The sequence below is a fragment of the Natrix helvetica genome (genome assembly GCF_964273705.1).
Source record: "Natrix helvetica genome assembly, chromosome: 2".
NCBI lineage: Eukaryota > Metazoa > Chordata > Lepidosauria > Squamata > Natricidae > Natrix > Natrix helvetica.
In genome coordinates, this window is record NC_138552.1 from 184389134 (window position 1) to 184411319 (window position 22186).

General features: G+C 38.4%; 1 protein-coding gene across 5 annotated transcripts in view; it reads right to left on the bottom strand.

Moving 5' to 3' along the window:
* POPDC3 (popeye domain cAMP effector 3) overlaps window positions 1-21127 on the bottom strand; it is a 36897-nt gene extending 15770 nt beyond the window's left edge. For 2 of the 5 annotated variants that reach the window (XR_014174572.1, XM_081943705.1), the window contains exon 1: window positions 12590-12732. The gene's annotated coding sequence lies outside the window, so the exon portion shown is untranslated. Of the gene's footprint in view, window positions 1-12589; window positions 12733-13021; window positions 13224-20765; window positions 20784-21082 lie in introns of those variants that run through there. The other 3 variants (XM_081943708.1, XM_081943707.1, XM_081943706.1) reach the window with 3 other exon arrangements.
* Window positions 21128-22186: the final 1059 nt, after the last annotated feature.

A 22186-nucleotide genomic window follows, 5' to 3' on the forward strand; every position in this document is an offset into this window, starting at 1 on the left:
TCTCAGCTTTATGTTATGTCTGATGATCCCTATACATATATATTGATATAATTTAGAATGAACCACTCAAATTTTCCTCCACATGTCATGCGGATCTTGATTAGAGACAAGTTCAATACTAGATATCTGAGTTTCTTCAAATTATTACAATAAGAAAATACAGTTTTGAACTATAATGAAAACAGAGACCAGAAATAACAAAAGAGCAGAGCATGTTTTCTTCCTCACAAGAACTAGACAAGCCACTGAGGTCTTTACTTTTATTTCTAATCCATCTGTTGAAAGAAATGTCCTTCTGGGTTCAGTTCCAAGTGGGGAAAAAGACACTGGAGAAATGGCGGCTGCTTGGAAAGATGGTTTTAATGGTGGACAGGACCAGATGGCTTGAGTCCTGAACAGAAAAGGTGATCACATGCTTCAATGTTGGGAAGAAGAAGAGAAGGGAAGGCTGAGATGCTGAGTCCCTGATTTTATGCCCTCTCTGGCCTTTGATCTTGAGCTTGTCTTCTGATTAGTTGTCAGATTCCCATGAGGCCATGCAGGAGCAACTCTCTAGGCTGTGTTTTGAATCCAGGTTTGGTTGAGTTCCCAGATGCCATGTGGCGAGTTGGTAAAGGGGCAATATTATCATGCCTTAATCCCATCACTCTGGAGCTGAAGGGGAGAACTCTTTATTATGTAAAGTGGACTAGCTCAGGCTTTAATGGCTCATTGACAAAGGGGGATGGCAGGAAGCTACAAGGAGCTATTCTCACTTTAAACATGCTTCTTCCTTTTCACATCCAGGGAAATGTAATATTCTGCTTTTCAATATTTCCTGGGATATTTCATTTTTCTGGGAGAGGGCTGGGTAATAACTTTCCACAATCCCTCCTTTTTTTTTTCAAAACATGTGAGTGGAATGCACATGTTCCTGACAAAAGATAAAAATTGGTCAAATCAGGGAGATTTAATTTTTCTGATAGAAAGGCATTGAGAGAGACAGCAGAAGGATCCCTTCAGTGGCTCCCAGAGGGCTTTCAACCATGAAGGTCTAGCAACTAGGACACAATTTCTGGAAAGAAATTTACAATATCCAATTTTCCATGTCAATTAGTATCAGATATCACTTTATGTGAGCTTCCAGACAGGTTTCAAGCAAGCAGAAATCCCAACATTCTTCACAGCCATGCTTTTCCTTTAAGTTACAGGCTGCCCATTTCAAAGGGATGGTTCTTGAACCTGCCCTAGCTCTTATTTTAGTGAGGCCAAATTGAGTTTAGCTAGTGTGCAATCCAAGCTATTTAGTATTTTTTTAAAAAATTACACACAATGAGCCCAGGGACTCCTACTCACGAGACCACCAGTGCAACATGTCCTGCTTTACTGGGCAACTGGGCAGCATCATTTTTTTTTGAGTCACAGTCAGGGTTCGAGTTTTGAAGATCCTTTCTGCTACTCTTCAAGTGGGGGAATTGCCTGAGGGGAATTGACCATCACCCATGGAATTAAAAGGGAGATATCACTGCTTAGGCTTTTTTTGTCATGGAAAAAATCAACCTATCAGAAGCTTTGTGTGGAAGAGATAGTTTCAATCTAAGTCTGAATGGGGTCGGTCTCTCTCTCTCTCTCTCTGTATGTGTAGCTGCTTCTACAATACAGAAAATACAGACATTTTGGATAAAATTTCCCTCCCACTAGATAGAAATCTAAGGTGTTCAGATCTTGCTGTGCTAGCCGTTCTCAAATACAATTCTTTCATGAATACATTCAACTGATTACAATATAAATGAGACAGGAAAGAAAACCTTACAATAAATTTCTGTGAAGGAGGCAAAGAAAGAAAACTTTACAGTCAATTTCCACCCTCCCCAGTAGTCTTTACAGCTGTCTTCTGGGAATTGAAGAGTCTTTTGATCTTTACTTCATCTCAGGGTCCTTTTTCATGTCTGCTGGATGGCATTAGGTTTGGCTTGCTGGTAAGAGTGGTCAGTCAGTCTTGGTAGTCTGTCCCAGGCTTGGCTAAGTGTTTTCTTCATGTCAGGTTTTATCAGGAGGCAATCACCAGCAGCCAATTCAAGAGTTATGGTTTGAGCTAGCAGTCCTTTGTTTCTGAGGTAAAAAAAAAAGGGAGGCCAAGAATACAGTTCTTTACAGACATATCTTTAGTCTCATATTGTGGAATCTCACCCATTCTGTCCAAGTGTGGAAATCCAAACATTATTGCAGAAGGCAGATGATGTAAATTTCATGGAACATGACATTCCCACTGCCTGTATAATTGAAACACTTTTGCAATAAGATGAGTAAATTTCCAAAAGGGACAACTTGTGTTGCAAACAAACAAACATCAAACAAACAAAATATCATAGGGTAGAGCACCTTGACTCATAAGCATTTAAAAATGCACTCAGGTGTAAAAGAGGGAGGGAAGAAGAACAGCTTTTTAAAAAATTGCAATTAAAAAAATAGGTACTTTGAGTCAACACTCCAAAATATCAGGTTCCATTCAGATGGAAGCAAATTCTCATTAAGTATGTTAAAACATTTACAAATGTAAGCAAAATATCTCAAAATCATTTCTTTTTTTATAGGTTTAATTAAGCATTTTAAACCTCAAAAATTTCCAGAAGGAAAAAAAATCAAAATGGTATTCAGAGCAGACAAGGAACTGTAACCGCATAACTTTTATATGCAGATGAAAAGATTACAACAGTGAAAGGTAAAGGTGCAGGAGCAGGTCACCCATTCACTCCAAATTTCTCAGAAGAAAGAGAAAAAAGAGTGGTTAAAGTGAGCAGAAAGACTTTAGCCCCCTTTAATGACACAAAAGGAAGGAGGGAAAGAAGGAGGGGGGATCCCCAGAAGCATTCACAGGTATCACTGGGGGCATTTCATACACACACTCATGGTAAAATGGAGCAGACACTCACCCTCCCCGCCTTTCCTGCTTCCCTCCAAAGAATGACCCAGAAGGAAGAGGGGGGGAAATTCACGCAGGCAATCACAGGTCTCTGGATCCCTTCACTTATCACTCCCTGGGGCATCGGGGACACATACTCACATTCATACTGCAATCAGACCTTCATGCTTGCTCATGCCAACGAATCATAATAAGTATTTCAGGAAGCTTTTTTCACAAGCCACTAAGCTTCATTTTCTTTTATTAGAGGATGAAGCATGTGATCACCTTTTCTGTTCAGGACTCAAGCCATGTGGTCCTGTCCGCCGTTAAAACCATCTTTCCAAGCAGCCTCCATGTCTCCAGTGTCTTTTTCCCCACTTGGAACCGAATCCAGAAGGACATTTCTTTCAACACATCAAAATCAGTATTTTATACAAAGAAGTACAATTTCTAGCTCGCAATGAAAAGAGCAGAGTTAGAAAAGTCTACAGGATATGGAGCTAAAAACTGAAGTGAGATTATTTGGCGAAGTGCTTCCCAAGACATCTGATCAATCAGGAACCATGTGGTTAGGAAACATTCTAGAATATTTTGGGTAGGAAAAGTATGCCAAGTATGGCTTCTGGAATAGTTTACAACTCCATAATAGGAATGCCATTCTAAGTCATGTGACCAGAAGGAAGGTGGTTAGAATGTAGTGGGCAGCAACATTCTAAGCCATTGCCCACTCTGTCTTTCACTGAGATAAACTGGGTTTTTTGAAAATGTTTTTCTCCAATGCTCCTAGAATGATTTTCTCCTAACTCTTAAAATCTGACCCATTTTAAAACTCATTTTCCATTTATTGGCTTCTGCCGTACCAAATTTGGTCTTCTTGTGCCACGTTTTGGGAAAGTTATCCCGCTGATAGATTCTTCTGAGTTCTTTATATAATGTAAATAAAAAGAAGTCAGTTTTCTAACTTTCTGCATATATTATTTATCTAGCCAAGGATAGAATTATGCATTTGTGAAACTCTGATAATCAGATCATCAAACAGATTGACAGCAGAGTAGAGGAACTCAGCTTGATTTTTATTGAATGCTAATCATTCTTGCATTCTTATGTATAATAGAGCTTTGTTATGTGATAATAAAATGTAAAATAATGAAATATATCAAACTGAAAAGGTTAGTACATAATGAGATAAATTAAAGTAGCTTTTAAAACTTCTCTGTTATATAAATGAAATGAGATAAAATCAGCTGGGACAAATCTCTCCAAGGTAACTTTCAAGTCAAAACAATAATTGAGTACTATACAGCACTGCAAATTCATACACACACACCATTTGAAATGTTTATCTGCTTCTTTCAGGATTTATTTCCTATAAATAATTGTTGAATTGCCAGGTTTTATACTTGTGCTACAAAAAAGGCAACAACCCACTAGCTTATCATTGTATCTCAATTCTGACAGTAAAAAAGTTGTACGCAAAATGATACAGGACACAGTAGGGAAGAAAATTTCCAATTTGCTTTTGGAACAATTACCATTTAAAATGTCCCAGAATGAGAGCAGATTTCTATGTCTCTTATTTTTTGCATTAAAAAAAATTTTTTTTAGCTAATGCACATCATTGGTACTCCATGAGGCTTACGATATTTTCTGACAGCTAATCATGCCAATATGGCCATCCAAATGCTGATAGGTTTCAGCACTTCAGAGATGTTATCACTAGAGTTCATAGAAACAGACATTCAAAGAACATGGAAAATGTCAAATTCACATTTCTCAGGTGATGGGCTCAAATTCTATTAGTAGTTTCTCAAAGCAATAGTTAAAAGTAGGATTTGAGAAAGCATCCCTGTGCAGTATAAATCCCTGTACATAATGAAGTTTACTCCCATCTGATTGTGCATGTCAGTTCAGTTGACAAGATGTGTTATCAATGTAGTTTTTAAAAACATTTTTTCTCATTTCTTTTCACTTTTATTCGTATTATTTCTTGACAAATATCTTCACTGTGAATCTCATTATGAATAAAATCTTTCTCTTGGACATATTTAGAGCAGATTTTTTTTAGTAAATAATGACACAGAAGCAGGTAGAAATGATGTAGTAAATTAAAAAGATTTGTAGTAATAAGACAACACACAAAAAGAAAAAGACAATCATTTTAAAGGGCGAATATAACAATAAAATCTATCAACATTGCTTCAGTTACCCAATAGAATATTATAAAATATACCTAACAAAAATTTGCCCAACCATCCAAGAACAAACAACCTATAACCCTCAAGTCTTTCTTTTATAGCATTCAGAACTCTCTATGACCCATAAATACTGAAAAATTAGGCCATGTTGTCCTGCCATTTTGAAGTAGGTAATAAATATAAATATAAGCCCTAAAATAGAATTTAAAAACAAAGATGAACCTCAAACTTTCCCCAAAATCCCAACCCAACTCACACCAAGGACCACAACTTCCCAAAATGCCATGTTACTATGTTAAGTATAGCCCTGGCTTGACTATGAAAAGTTGCTATCTCTGCTTTAGAATAAGAAATACAACTGCAGTTACTTCTGTAGCACAATTCTTTGAGGAAGATGGGCGGTTCAGAAATGTGAGGTATAATAAATAAAAATATAAATAAAGAAATAAATCAGACTGTTACATCTCCATGTCAGAGCCCTGTCACGTCATGGTCAAATGAGGAACCCTCATGCAGTGGATATCTATCTATCATCTATCTATCATCTATCTATCATCTATCTATCTATCATCTATCTATCTATCTATCTATCTATCTATCATCTATCTATCTATCTATCTATCTATCTATCTATCTATCTATCATCTATCTATCTATCTATCTATCATCTATCATCATCCATCTATCTATCTATCTATCTATCTATCTATCATCATCATCATCTATCTATCTATCTATCATCTATCTATCATCTACCTACCTACCTACCTACCTACCTACCTACCTACCTACCTACCTATCATATATCCTCCTATCTACTTACCTACCTACCTCTAGCACCAAATACAACAGAAAAGGGAGATTATTTTGATGGAACAATATCCCACTAAAAACATGCAAAATCCATCTTAACCTGGAGAAAGGCATGGTTAAAAGAGAGACTATTAGAATTTTTGAAGGAAGGCTGTTCCAGAGGTCAGGTACCAGAACAGAGAAGGCACATATCCTGTGTTTAATGTAATAAACTCGGACTCTGTCTCATATTGCAGCAGAGGCAGAAATATCAGGAAAAAGATCATCCTCTAAAGAACAAGGCCTCACGGTATTAGTGTAGTCTGCATAGCAGAGGTACTATATTGGCATACCATGGTACACCCGTGGTAGGGGTAACAGCTTATGGTATTATATTTTGGATCAGGAGACACTTCCAAGGTTTCTTCAAAGGCTGTTCTATGTAAAACATACTGTTGTAGTCCAGATATGAGATGGCCAAGCCATGCCTAAGAACTGTCCTGCTTGTGTCATTCCAAGACACAATTGTGTCAGCAATTGTAGGAAAGATATGAAGGAACTGACTAGACTCTGGTCTGATGCAATATAGCTTTTTTTCTGTACTTAAATTCTCAATCTTTGGAAGAAACTGCAACCATTAAATAAACAAATATATAGCCAATGCTATGAAAGGAAGTTGAGGTACAATATATTAATCTAGTAGAAACATATAGTAATCAATACTGGAATGTAGGTGAAATTAATTTTCAATGGATATTTAAAGATAAGCAGAACATTTGACCTAGACTTTATTGTTGCTTCTCAATTTAGGAAAATCTCCAAGTACTCTTTTTTTTCTTAAAGAGATGTTCCATAGGTTATGCAAGACTTAGGCAAACCTTACTTCATACAAATGTTTCCATAAGCCATATTAAAAGCTTGCAAGGCGGGTAAAACTTTGCATTAAGCACAGAATACAAAGAAATACAGTGAATGGATAAATGTTTTAAAATGTGTATGTAAGAGGGGTGGCATTTCTCACAGGTCGTCCTCTTACTTATACTAAACCATTGATACTGTGCAGATATCTGTGCATTTATCTCATATTTTTCGATGTTATTTTACTCTTATTTTTATTCCAAATGGGAGAGTAGTAATTCCAATTTCTGCAAAAATCAGATTATTCAAAGATTTCTAGAAAGGAATAGTTATTTAACTGTTTAACTGTGCAAAATCTCTATTCTGTGAACAAGTGGAATAAAAATATCTGCTTATGGAATTATAAATATTTTGTCTCCTGATCAGTTTCTACTGCGTGTACACTTTACTTAACAATTTTCTTTTCAGGGTCTTTGCTGCGTCTAGAAAGATCCCATCATGAAGAACCAGTGTAGAAAAGTTCAACTGGAATCCCAATTTATACTGTAGCAGAACATAATGTGAAGAAGGACTTTACAGGACTGTAAATTTAACATAATCTGGATATAAAATACAGTATATTACTTTCATGTTACTTATTGGCATTAGGAGGTCAAACTATGCCTTTGAGGAGAAATACAGCATAATGCTCTGTAATACCAAAAGGAAATATTTAAAAGGCAGATTTAGTTGGTGGGCTGGTTTAACCCTACTAGCAGATGGGAAAAGATGAAAATCCACATTTATGAAGTGTCTTCTTCTCACCCAATCTGGAATCTAATGCTAGATTGTATACAGAAAAAAACCAGCATTTGGCAGGAATTGAAAGAGTCAGTAAGTCATATTCATTCCAACAGACCTATTTAAACCCCTGTATTTATCATAGCAACTGTCCAGTGACGTGCGGTGAGGTTTATGACTGGTGAGGCACTGACACAGTGCTGAGTTTCAAATATTTTCAGACTTGTGGACTTCAACTCCCAGAATTCCACAGCCAGGCATGCTCAGTTCCAATTTAAAGCGACAGCATTTGTTTTTCTCCTTTGCTCCTTCTTTCTTTTTCTTTTTCTTCTCCTTCCCCTCCTTCCTCCCTCTCTCCTTTCCTCCCCCTCTCTCTCTCTCACACACACACACAGAAGTTGGATTGGACTATCTCTCCTACCCCTTCCCTCTTCACTCACTCTCAAACAAACCCCCCCACACACAAAAGTTGGATTGGATATCTTTTCCAGTGGCTTGAAAGCAGCTCCTCTGCCATCCCCCCCCCCCCATTCCCCTGCTGCCTTTCCCAAACACCTCCACCATTGCAAATGCAATACAATACAATAGTAGAGTTGGAAGGGACCTTGGAGGCCTTCTAGTCCAACCCCCTGCCTAGGCAGGAAACCCTATACCGTTTCATGCAAATGGCTATCCAACATCTTCTTAAAGACTTCCAGTGTTGGGGCATTCACAACTTCTGGAGGCAAGCTGTTCCACTGATTAATTGTTCTAACTGTCAGGAAATTTCTCCTCAGTTCTAAGTTGCTTCTTTCCTTGATTAGTTTCTACCCATTGCTTCTTGTTCTACCCTCAGGTGCCTTGCAGCCTGCTGTCTGGGTGGGAAATGCCTGGAACACAATAAAGCCCACCCACCACCTCCTGCTGGCAGGCTGGGGTGAGAGGAGAGGCAGAGAAGCCGGAGGGGAGCCGAGCCTTCCAAAAGAAAGAGGCTGGGGGGAAGTGTGTGTACTACAGCATGGCTCTTTGCCTGGCTTCCTGCCTCCTCCTGTGGTCTCCTCAGTGCTCGCTTGTGCTCTCCCTCCCCAAGTGTAGTTTGATTGCAGGTGGAGCCACGTTGCCTTTTCAAACTTGTAATCAGTGAAGCTGGGCTAGATTGTTGTATAGTTTTATCCAGCTGTGTGTGTGAGAGAGAAATGAATGGGGGCCTGGGGAGGAAGTCACTACACTTGGGGAGGGAGAGCACCAGTGAGATTAAGCAGAGTCATCCACGGTGAGGCAGCAACTAGCTCAGCTTTTTCCTTTTACTTTTTTTTTTCATGATGAGAGTGGTGAGGCTGTGCCTCACTTGCCTCACCTGACTGCACGTCACTGCAACTGTCATATTTGGCCTTCATATTAACCAGGTTAATGCATAGTTTTAATATTTATTATTTATTAAATCCCTACCTTCCCTCTTTTATTGCAGGCAGATAAGGCAGTTAGAAATTAGTTAGCCCTTGTTTCTCCATACATATACATGCATAAACACAAACCTATAAAACAAACTAAAATTATTAGTGAAGGTTACATGAGATTAACTTTAGCTTTAACTTTTATTTGATTTCTAGACCGCCCCTCTCTCAAAAGGGACTCGGGGCGGTGTACAGTCATATTAAAACAGTAAATATACATAGTATAAATATAAGATAAATATAGATGTGGCTGGAGGAAGTAGCAATAGTTTACTGTACAATAGTTAAAGTTAGATTTAAAATTTTAAAAATTTAAAAATACATTAAAAAACACCCCTAAAAACTATCCCAGGGTAAAATATTTGCCAGGAGGTATAAATGGGACTATAAATGGGCCAGGCCAGCTAATTGGAACAGGTGAGTCTTAAGTTTTTGTCGGAAGGAGCGGAGGTCGGTAGTAGTTCTGATATCGGGGGGAGGTCATTCCAGAGGGTTGGGCCCATCACAGAGAAGGCTCTACTCCTAGGCGCCGCCCGTTGGCATTGCTTGGTGGACGGCACCCGGAGGAGTCCCTCTCTGTGAGAGCGAATTGGTCGCAGGGATGTATGTGGTAGGATGCGATCCCGCAGGTAACTAGGTCCTGTGCCATGGAGCGCTTTGAAGATGGTAATCAACACCTTGAAACGCACCCGAAAAACCACAGGCAGCCAGTGCAGCTCGCGCAGGAAAGGTGTTATGTGGGAGTACCTAGTACTCCCCATGATAGCCCGCGCGGCCGCATTCTGAACTAGCTGTAGTCTTCGGGTGCATCTCAAGGGGAGCCCCATGTAGAGAGCATTGCAGTAGTCCAGATGAGACATCACCAGCGCATGAGTGACTGTGCGTAGGGCATCCCGGTCCAATAGGGGACGCAATTGGCACACCAGGCGAACCTGGTGGAACGCTCCCCTTGCCACGGCTGCCACATGGTCATCCATCGACAGCCGGGCATCTAGGAGGACGCCCAAATTGCGCGCCCGTTCCACAGGGGGCAGTTGCTCGCCCCCTATGGCCAGCGATGGAGTCCACTGGTTGAACCGAGGCGCCGGTAACCACAGCCACTCTGTCTTGGAGGGGTTGAGCCTGAGTCTGTTGTCCCCCATCCAGACCCGAACGGCTTCCAAACACCGGGACATCATTTCAACAGCCTCGTTGGGGTGGTTTGGGGTGGAAATGTACAGCTGAGTGTCATCAGCGTACAGATGGTATCCAGATGATAGCACCAAGGAGATCTCAGCTAATCTTAGAAAAACTTAAACTTAGAAAAACTTAAGCAGGGTCATAACTAGATAGTGTTTGGCTAGGTTTCTAGAAATGATTTTTCCAAATCAGATGTAAGTATGGATGAAAGAGGCCTATTTGGAGATGGATCCATTCAGAAAAGAGAACCCTTCAAAATGGCATATTACAGACAGAAATGAACCGTCCAGGGTTCTACCATTCTAAGATCCGTGAACTGACTATGCATAGTTAGTACAAGCCAAAATTGGCTAACTTCTGCCCACTTTTGAAGCAAGGCTAATTTACACAGTTCTACTATGCATCTACTTGTCATATGCAAATAACCAGGAGCATTCATTGAATTCAAAGAGTTTATTATTGCTACAATAATATAATACACTAGAATCTAGTCACCTAATGGTTAAAGGTCAACTGGCACTAGATAAAGGTCAACAGAATTTATGGGGGATGGTTGGACTTGGGTCTCTTGTGGCAGTGCAAGGATTCCAAAGTGATGACATGTTTAACCCTGGCTTCCACCTCAGCATTTCCTTCTAAATTAATGTAAGAAAGAACAGGGATGAAAATAACATGAGTTACGGGGCTTGTGTTATTTTTATGTGTGCCTTAGACTCACTGTTGAATCCTGGACAAGTCCTTGTAGTTTTCTTGGCAACTGGCTTACCATTGCCTTCTTCTTATGGCTCAAAATGAACGACAGGCCGATGGTCATCCTGTTGGCTTTGTGCTACATGGTCTCCCAATCTCTAGCCGGGCGCCTTAACCATTGCACCAGTTTGTATTTCACAAGGCTTATCTGTTTTCCCATATGATCTATTCCTGGATGATCAAATTTTACACATTTTTATTGATTATGGTGAAATGCTTGAATGGAGATCTACTTGGAAATCTCACGGCTGTTGGCCAGATCAGGAAATGAAAAAAAGCATCCCAGGAGGCAATGACAAATCACTTCCATAATACTGCCAAGAAAACTCCATTTATTTATATATCAGTGGGACCTGCATGAAGCTCTGGCAAACCATTCAGTAGTCAAAAATATGCAAAAAATTGGAAGATCCAAAAGGGAAGAAATATGTTTTCAGAGAACTGTACATGTCCTCAAAATCCAGTGTCAAGGCAGAAAGATTTCATTGCAAAGACAATTAAATTGCTAAAGATGATATTATCCTCTCCACTTCCCAATTCTAGACTGCTGGACTGAAAGGCCAGGTGAATTGTATTGGTGAAATCAACTCCACTAAGCCTATTCCATCAAAATATCAACAATACTACCTTGTAGGCCCTCTCATTTTTAATTGATCATGGATGGAAACAATCTTATCAAACTTTTCCTTTGAACAGAATAAAAGGAGATGATTCTGTGTTAACTCAAATATTAATAACATGTTTATGAATTTGAACTACGTTTTCCGTACAAGGTAAAGATACCTTCTGGTGAAGTTCCTCCACTGGTGACTGGTTTTCTTGAAAATACCTAAGAAGCTTGGCATTGCCTTTTTCTGGCATGGTGTTACAGTTTCTTAGTAAGCCAATACTAAGAATTTCCGGAAATTCTTGGTGGTCTCCCATCCCAAAACAAAACAGAACAAAAACACACCACATATATACATACACACACACATATTGTATGCATATACAAATATACATAAACATACACAAACTCATTGACTTTTCAAGATGAGTCAGGCCAGCTAATCTATGTATAAATAAAAGCATCTCTTAGTAAACTATTAAAATTATGTTTATAAACTACCCTGTGCATTAAAAAATAACAACCAGCCACTAAGATTCACTCGTTTTTTCGGTTTCATGCCACAGTTCCGTTTCTTTCCTTGTACCACCAAGCCTCTTCCTATCTCTCTCAACAGACGGAAGGAACCGCGAGCAATTTCCTACTACCCCAATCTCATTCCTGCGCCTTGGCAGCAGAGGACCGGGGAATTTGGTGCAAGGGCTATTTCGAGCGGTTTTGGTGCAAGGGCTATTCCGAGCGGTTTTTATAAGTGGAGCGAAGAAAGAACGAATAGGAGGCGGAGAAAAGATGTGGGACGCGTCGTAACCGTGAGGCACATCGACCTTCCGCCCCCCTCCCCTTCGGTCCCACCTGAACCAAGCCTGTCACCTCACCCCGGTTCCCCCCCCCCCCCACCGTGAAATACATCGCATCGAGCTGTCGGGTTTATCCTTGCAAAGTTTCGAAGAGCCTCGCGCTTCCTCTGAAGCACGAAGCTGAGCAGGGTCCCCGAAGAGAGAAAAGGGGCAACTCAGCAATGACGGCGCGCCGAAGTTAATTCTGCACGACAGCCCCGAAAAGCAAGAAGAGCCACTTGGCTTCTCTCCCCCACCCACCCCGCTCCTCTTACCTTCGCCAGCCTCCCTTGTGCGAACTTTGCCAGCCGAATACCGGGGAGGCGCTGTAGCTTCCCCGCCGAAGCTTTCCCTAAAAATAGGGAGCAAGCCAACTACGGCGGCGTCAGCTTCGGGGTCAACGGCACGGCATAGGCGGAGGGGAGAAAGGCGACCCCCCAGCGCGCAGGCGCCCCCTAGCAACTCTGGACGCCGCTGCCCTCAAGGCCACAAAGTTGGGCGGTTCTGAGCCCGGCGGGGTTCGAGCCCCCGCAAAGCTGTGGCTGAGGCGCGCTCCCGAGGGTGAGGGTGGGGGCAGAGAACCCGCCGCTGAAACGTTTGCCGCTTCGCTGCCCGGGCTTTTAAGCTCAGAATATTTGCGTTTGTGGCAGGTATGCCTTGCAGCCGCACAGCCCCTTTCGCGCCTGTGTCTAGCGCCCCCGAATTACATTTAATCCAGCAGCTGCTCCTGCCCATTATTGTGGAAACGAAATGGCTGCAAACTCAAGGGGAAGGAGGTTGCGGCCGCTGGGGTTTATCTGAGCTTGGAAAGGTCCGGGGATTCCCTTGGATTTCCCTTGGAGTCTTTTCACTCGAAGCCTCGAAAGATATTTTCTGCTTTGGGAATGTATGTGAAAAACGCGGGGCGAGAATAACTTTAGGCATGTGCAAAATGCTGCTGTATTTATTGCCGTGTTTTAGTTCCTTGCTGCGCGTAGTCAGGCATACGTGGAGCAGCGTATGAACTTAGCTAAATTAAATAAATATTTTTTCCTAACTTAAAAGTCAAACTTTTCTCTTTTTCTCTCTTTGCTCCTCGAGTTCCCGTTCATTTAGACACATAATTCTCTTCCAGGAGACATTTTTGTATTTTGCTTTTTGAAAAGCATTTTTACTTCACAAACAAAAATCCCCCCCTCCCCAATGGTTTGGGAACGCCAGCTTTCATGTAGAATGAAAATATTATTTAAGGCAACAGTGTAGATTATTGACATCTACATCATCCTTTGTAATGGTACTTTTTATTCTTGAAAAACATACAGAATAGGCTCAGGTGCTTGGCTGTTCCGTTTCTGTAGATCTTCAACAAAGACATTTTGAAAAAGCTTTCAGTTGATTCTATCAGCACTAAGGAAAGAATTTTTCAACCAGTTTGAAGTACTCACAGAAGAGGATTTCAGAGACTGAAAGCATCTTAGCAATTGTTAAACAGAAAGAAAAGGCTCTTCTGGATAAAATCAAAGAGAATATCTAGCCCAACATCTTATTTCCCTTAAGCTGGGTTTTTGTTATATACCAATCTAAAACTGATCAAATACACCTTAGCTTACTGCGTTGTAAGAATCCAACATGTGCGTTAACTCAGGCTAACAAGCACACACAGACAATTGAATTGAATGAAGCATTGTTAACTGTGGGCCAGCCTGTTGTGTGAATGAAGCACACTGGCCAATCAGATGCCTTTGGAAAACCTGCAGGCAGCACATGAAGGCTTTTCATTCTGTTATTCAGCAGCATCTGGCATTCAGAAAGAAATTCATGTTATAGGAAAAAGAACTTTTTTTTCTACCTAGATTTCTTTCAATTGGTTTCATGAACAATGCAGAATTCTAGAATTCTAAGAGAGAAAGAGAAAAGATTCCCTCTATCTATTGTTTCTAAAGTCAGAAGTTTTCTAAACTTCTTCCAAGGATCACTTTAAAATGTTCCAGAAACTAGAAACCTCCAAATATTTTGGCCTGCTTTTTTCAAAGGGCGATTTCATTCCTCCATGACTCTGGTTTTTGTTTTCTGTTTTCTAGCCTTTTGAGATATTGTGGCCAGACAGTACTGCAAGTATGATTGGGCTCCGGTTTTGCAATCCCCTTAGGAAAGAAACAGAAGAAATGGTGAATTGAAGACAGATAAAAGTGGAACTGATGACCCTGTTGTAATTAAGGGTCAGCCAGTAGACAGACTCTTCAGAATTCCTTTCTGAACAAAGAGAGGAATCGAGATTGCCCATAAGTGGTACACACAATTGCTCCTTGCAATGATGCTGCAAGAAAGCAGTCCCCAGCAGGTTTACAGCTCTGAGGAATTAAGGAATAACCATCTTTTGCTCAGCCTTGCATTCAACATCTTCCAAAGGGTTTACATACAGTTGAGTTAAAGCCGTAATTGAGCCTGGCAATTATTATAGCCATAAGTTATGACAGATACAAAGTGTGTCACTACATGACCAAACTTGATTTGATGACTTTTTTGTGGAATACGTTAAGTAAATGCAATGGTTGTTAAGCAAACCCATTGTTCGCTATGGACATTTTTTTTTTCCAGAAACTAGAAATAAACACAGGTTTCTGGCAAAACCATAATAAATTTTAGATATGTGACCAGGGAGCATTGTTGGATTCAAATATTTTATTAGTTTATCAAAATGTAAATACAGAAATAAAAAAGAAAAATGAAGATAATTGGAAAATAAGGGAGGAAAAGGGGAAGAGAGAATAGTAGGGTAAAGGAGAAAAAGAAAAGCATTGACTTCTGATTCCTTTTAGTGCAGTAGAATAGGGTAGTAACATAAAACCTCAACTTTTTATTTTTATATGCTAATATATACTAGCCATTTCTATAACAACAAACCTAAGTAATCAGCAAAACCCAAAATGAAAGTGTTATGTGTTTCCATCTCAATCACAAAGTCCAGAAATGATTTCCCAGTAGAAACAAAATTAAGTCAATTTAGCCATCTCTGCTAAATCTATCAACTTTTACAGCTGTTCTTCCATTGTGGGAATCAAAGTAGCTTTCCATTTTTACAAATAAATTAATCTTGTTGCTCTCTCTCTCTCTCTTTCTCTCTCTCTCTCTCTCCCTCTCTCCCTCCCCCCCCCCTCTCTCTCTCTCTCTCTCTCTCTCTCTCTCTCTCTCTCTCTCTCTCTCTCTCTCTCTCTATATATATATATATATATATATATATATATAAACATAAACATTCCAATTTTTTCAAGTTCTTTATTAATACTAAAAGAAAATTCTTTTGTTTTATCTTTATATGTACTTTAAGAATCTTCTGTATCGAGATTTGAATCCTGCTGCAATATTTCTTTCCTCTGTCATATGTCCACCATAAATGGTAAAAAGTTCCTTCTTTACATTTACATTTCCGACATTCATTTGAAATGCCGTTATACATTCTTGATGGCTTGGCCAGTGTTAAATACCAATGGTATATAATCTTATAAAAGTTTTCTTTTAAATTATTTATTTATTTATTTATTTATTTATTTATTTATTTATTTAATTAATTAATTAAATTTATAAACGGCTCCCTCTCCCCGAAGGGGCTCGGGGCGGTGTACAGTCAAAAGTTAAAACACCATATACATAGAGGAGACATCAAACCCGGTAAAAACGAGTTACATGAAAAACTGTACAATAATAATAAAATTAAAACAACAATAAAATCTACCCCAAAAATTTAAAATAACTGCCAGGAGGATTGAAGAATAGGACTATAATTGGGCCAGGCCAGCTAATTGGAACAGGTGGGTCTTGAGTTTCTTGCAGAAGGAGCGGAGATCAGTGGTGGTGAATTTTGGACCTTTTGTCCATATATTCTCCCAGTGTTCAAGAAATACATTACATCCAAAGTTCTTTGCTGACCATGAGGCATAGCAAACAGCTGTAAATGTGGGCTAGTTGCTGAGAGCCCAAAATGTGACTGCGTGATCGAGGGGCGGGGGGGGGGGACATCGGATTTTTGAAATTAGGTTGTAAGTACTTTTTGCAGAGGAAGGATGTCTCATAACTTCAATTGGTCACTAAGTAACTGATGGTAAGTCAAGAAGTATCTGTACTTCCTTTTCTAATCACTTTTGGAAATTGTTAACTGCTTTTCAGCTATTAGAAGCATTTAGATTCACAGATTTTACAGAGCTGGGAATAAAAGTGTTTCCTACAATCCTTAGTAAAAATTTTAAATGCAATTTTAAGAACAGAGGGATATATAAATAAACAAAAAGAGAGATCTGGATAACATTCCTATATGGATATACAAATGAGACTTGTTAAAGCTTGGAATAATTTTGTGAGAAGAGACAAAAGTGAAAAGAAATCAAGCTCCAGGTTTTGATGAAGGTTAAAAAAGGCATGTTATCACCTCTAGCAACCCTTAATAGACATTTGCTGATCAGAACTGAATGACAAGGCTTTAAGGCTCTGTTTATAAGCAAAATTCTTTTTCTTTTTCTTTTCTTTACTATATTCTTATTTTTTCCTTTCTACTTTCATTTCTAGGTTTTCTATACTTTCTACTTTTCTTTTTTTCTTCTTTTTTTTTTAGTTTGCATTAGTTTTTTTATTGTAATACTTGGTAAAATTGCTATAAAATGAGAATATTTTCACTGAAATAATAGCTATTTTTTTAAAGGTTTCAATTTCAATCTGCTTGATAACAGTACTTTAGAAGTTGTCTTTCAGTATGAATGTAAAATGCAGTTAATACAAGTACCCTCATTAATGCCTTTGAGAGGCTGTGCTAATTGGTGATTTTGGAAAGCGCTATATTTTGTGTTGCTTTTTTTTATTCATATGGAAGTTTTCTTCTCCATATCCTCAATTTCAGGCAATGGAATTATTAAAAGCTTTTCATTTGCATCCAGTTGCACAAAAGCAGTAAGTACTTGAGTCAAAGATTCATTATTGATAGCTGAAATTGTAGCATCTATTTATGTGCTTTCTACGCTTTTCTATACTTGGTTGGAATGTATGAATATGGCACCATTGCTGCAAATGTTAATGACATTATTTCAATATATATACCCATTTCAATGGGCTTCCCAAATTTATTTGTAAACAACCATAGGTAGCATTGGCATTGTTACATTTAATTTAATGATGTGAAAATAAGGACACAACCCATTTAAAAAAAACGACTAGGATTGTTATGTTGCTAATGAAGGATACAATTGATTAACATCAAACAATGAATGTATTTGAAGTTGCTTTCTAATGAATCGCTTTTAGACAAAGAGCCATAATGTTTCTGATTAATTTTCTCCTTTGCTTTCTTTCAGAGAGACAAGATAAAAATGTTTTATCTTGGAAGAACCCAACAGACAGCCTTACTGAGTTATGTTATAATGAAGCAGCCCATACTATAGTATTGGAAAATGTTGACAATATCTATGATTCACACATTCTGACCCTCTGAGACAAATACAAAGGTTGAAAGGTTGCTATAAAGCTGCCTTATAGTACAGTGGCCTAATAACATTTGTCATAATATAACATTAATTTGATGCATAGCTCAAAATTGGGCAGAGAGGTGTATTCCAAGAGCTGAGCTACGTACAAATAGCTTTTTCGATAATTTATATGCACTTACATTCCATTGTGCAAATCCAAAGGTTATTGTGCCAGAGGTTCCTATTATCCATGGCAGGTAGAAGATACGAATAACAGTTGGAAAACATTTAATTTTATCTCAACAGAGTCTACAAAATCTTCACATATCAGGAATGATAAGAAAGAGAAAAGACTATATGTTACTAGTCGACCACATTTTCTGAATGCAGAAATTCTCAGCAATGGTTTAAATGGTTAGATAATATTCAGGTGCTAATGAAATTCTACTGAATCATGAAAGCAAATTCCCTTGTTCCATCCTATGGGCAGAAAAGAGATTATATATTTGAAGAAAACTAAGCTTTTGCATTTAAATTATGAAAGCTTCTTAAGAATATGAGGAGTTGACTTGTATTAGATTTTTCTGTGTGGAGGAGATTCATTCCAACCGCATGAGCTGGAGAGCCAGATATATGCCCTTGCTTCATTCATTGGTATACATATACATTTTGAGCTCTTAAAACACCAATCAGGTTGGGAGTTTTCTGATAATAATAATCTCAGTTTACTGCAAGTTGTCTATTGGCATGCTTATTAAAACACCTATGCCAGTAATGTATGCAGGAACTCTTGTTAAAAATGAAGTGTACTGTACATGCACACAATCAATATATATCCACAGCCAATATATATCACAACAAAATTGGATTAGCCATTTTTAATCCCGAGAATAATGAGTTAAAATACATTGTTCCTTATAGTTTGATATAACACATGGACATAGAGATTGTACAGGTCAGTTGTTATATAGACCAGCTCAGTGGTGGGTTGCCGCCGGCATTACTGCCGGTTCGGAATGCAAAAAATATGGTCAAAAGAAAATAACTGAAGTTGTAGGCCAACACAATAACAAGGATTTCTAATAAGACAATATAATACAACTTAAATTTGATTCTTGCCATCAAGAATCAAGTGAAGGAGTTATTGTTTTTAATTGTTTTAATATTTGGTTTTTCTTGTTAAAAGCAGTCTTGAGTAACAGTTAGTTAGGTGACCATATATTTTTTTAAAATAAACAAGTATGTGTGTTGCAATCTATAGGAAGATTCTATGGGAATATTGCAGCTCACTGAAGAAGAATATTTTCCATAATGGACAGTTGGAGAGAAGAAAAAAACATGACATATTGCCCTTGCCTTTTTATCCACATTTTCTGAATGTGGATTAATAATTACATTAATAATTACATCCACATTACATTAATAACCCAAACTGCATTTGGATTAGTAATAATCCAAACTACATTTTCAAAGGACAAAGGAAGAGAGAGAAAAATAGGAATGTAATGGTAGCATCACAATCAAAATACTGAAAAATTACGATAATGTTCATGTGCTAAATTCTGCAACAATTTTACAAATACAATTTGATACAAAAAATGTCTGAGATATTATGGAGAATAATCCTAATAATTATCAGGGATATGGTATATCCATCTACATCCTCAAAAAATGTGAAATTATTTGAATTAATTCCAGATTTCAGATTCCTTGTAATTAAGAGATCATTATAGGTTTATTGTCTCTTTTTAATAATTGCTGGTTGGTTTTTCCTTCTCCCAAATATGTAAGTGGATAATAGTATTGGGAAATGGAGTGCTTTAAGCAGACAGTTGAGGCTGAATTTGATTTCCAGAAAACATCCTGAAGTATTGTAGATACTTGAAATAACAAGGTGGCTCCTCCTTCTCCTGCACAGTTGGGCTACATGAGTTCACTGCCTAGCTTGCTAAGACCCTAATATCTCACAGTGAAATTAAATTTGATGTTGAACTTTCTGATGAGTTGCTATTTCGCTAAAAGCAATCAAGAGTGAGAGGAGAATCTCTCCTCCCACAATTCCCCATGGTAAATAACAGCAGTGTTAATTCAGTTAACTGTAGAGGGGTAAGCTATTTGTTTCCTTTGAAAGTTTGTGTGTGAGAGAGACACACACACATACAGGATTAAAAAATATTTCTCCATATGATTACAGACCAACTTGTCCTCGGGAATTGTTTAAAGGGAAGAAACATTAAAGTAATGTGTATGTCAATATAACATCCATTTTTGCAGTTAGTGAAAACTCTAGTTTGTTTCTATCCAGACTACACAGTTTTTTCCTCTAAACTACTCCCAAATCAGCAAAAGCGTGCATTGAGATCTCTGTACTAATTCACTATACTGAATTACAAATTTGGGAATCATGTACTAACTTTTGGGGGGATTAAATTTTGAACTCTAATCAAGCATCATTTTAAGCAAAACCAGTAATAGCCCCATTCATAAAAATCTCAAGCAAATGTGCACTGTTATTCAAAGAGATTTTCTATTTCCTATTCTCTAAAAATTCTATTATTGGATATTTAAAATGTCTGTATATCTACCTATATCTATATTTACCATCTGCTTATTATCACACAGTTTTGCTAGCTCTTTGTCAAGTTTATTTTAAAAAAAATCTACCAATGTAATTATATCTTGCCATAAACTGTATCAAGCTGCATAATCATTATCTATGTGTGAGCATCTGGAGGCATAAGGAGGTAGTTGAACAACAAACATTTTAATTTATATTCATGGTAGGTCAGTGCTATAAAATGTATGGAACATAAATATATTGGCAGGTTAATACTTGTAGGACAATGGTTATAGAAAAAAACCTAAATATAGGGAAATAGCCCTCAATGCCAGCTATATAAATAGACAATTAGGCATTTTGCTTGGAAACAACAAATCATCTTTATTTAATCTGATGACATCAGTGAAAGCAACATGGAAAAAACCTTAAAAGAAGAACAATTTTTCATAGCTACCAACTCACCCATCAAGAAGCTCTGTCTTACTCTCTGAATTACCTAGAAATGCAAAAGTATAGGGGATTGCACAATACACTCTTACAGAAGATTTTAGGGCAGTACATTTAGGGTCATCAGTCTATTCCTATTCTGTATTAATATAGGACAATTCCTTGTGACAAGAGGAGAGTTTATAAATCAGGTAGAAACTTTTTAGCTGACATTTTCAACCAAACAAAGGAGGGAATTAAAGCTTCATTTTCCATGCACGTCTGCCTTTTCTAGGCTGACTGATAGTTCTTATATCCCACCCCCACCTTTTTAAACAAGAAAGTTGCTTTACCTAGTAAGGATGAATTTATTCCAGTCTATCATGATCTCTTAATTCCTGGAGCATCAGGAAAGCCCAAGGCTCTTGAAGGAGTTTTCCTTCCTTCTTTGGTGTTTTTTTGTTTGTTTGTTTCCAGGCAATGTTAAGCAGGAAATTATTGCTAGATCATGATGACCAGGCAGAAATGAAAATTAATTCAACATAGAAGGAAATGTGTTTAATTTTGCTGGTTCTTGCTCTTGAAATCTCTGTTTCCATTTCTCATGCAATTCCAGAGAGTCTTTCAAAGTTTCAGTATGTGGAAGTGATTTTTGAATAATTGGGGGAGGAGGGGACAGAGAAAAGAGAAAGTGGCAAAAATGACCTGCTAATTGCTGGATTATCTAGTTCTTGTTAGATTGTATCAATTCAAGGATACTAAATTCAAAAAACCAGTCTCAACTGCAACTTGGCAGAAAGTCTAAGGAAGCTGAGATTGTAGGATTTTTAGGTCACTAATTTACCTAGCAATAAAAATCCCACATGGAAAACTATTGATGCATACAGAATCAGAGGTGGGTTGCCAATTTTTCTACTACCAGTTCAGGTAGTATGCCAGGGGTGGGTTCCTGCCAGTTCTAACCTCTTCTATAGAAGAGGTTCCACAAATCTACAGAACCGGTTCCAGTTCCCTCCCACCACCCATCTGCACATTATCAAGATGAAGAGCGAGAGGAGGAATTCTGGGAGTTGAAGTCCACAAGTCTTAAAGCTGTCAAGTTGGAACACTCCTGTGGTTTTTTTCTAAAGGGTTAGGGGTGCAAGGGTCTTGTAACTTGACAGCTTTAAGACTTGCGTGCTTCAAATGACAGAGTTCCTGAGCCAACATTTTGGTTGCTAAGCAAGAGCGTTGTTAAGTGAGTTTCACCACATTTTACAAGTTGGCCATGCCCACCCAGTCACATGGCTGGCAAGCCACTCCCACAAAGCAGGCCACACCTACATAAGAGGCTCTAAAATTTTTTGAAACCCACCACTGTAGTATGCACAGAAGCATCCAGGCGGGTGGGTAGAGCCTCTTGCCGACACTACTACCAGTTCGGCCGATCCAGGCCAAACCAGCAGCAACCCACTTCT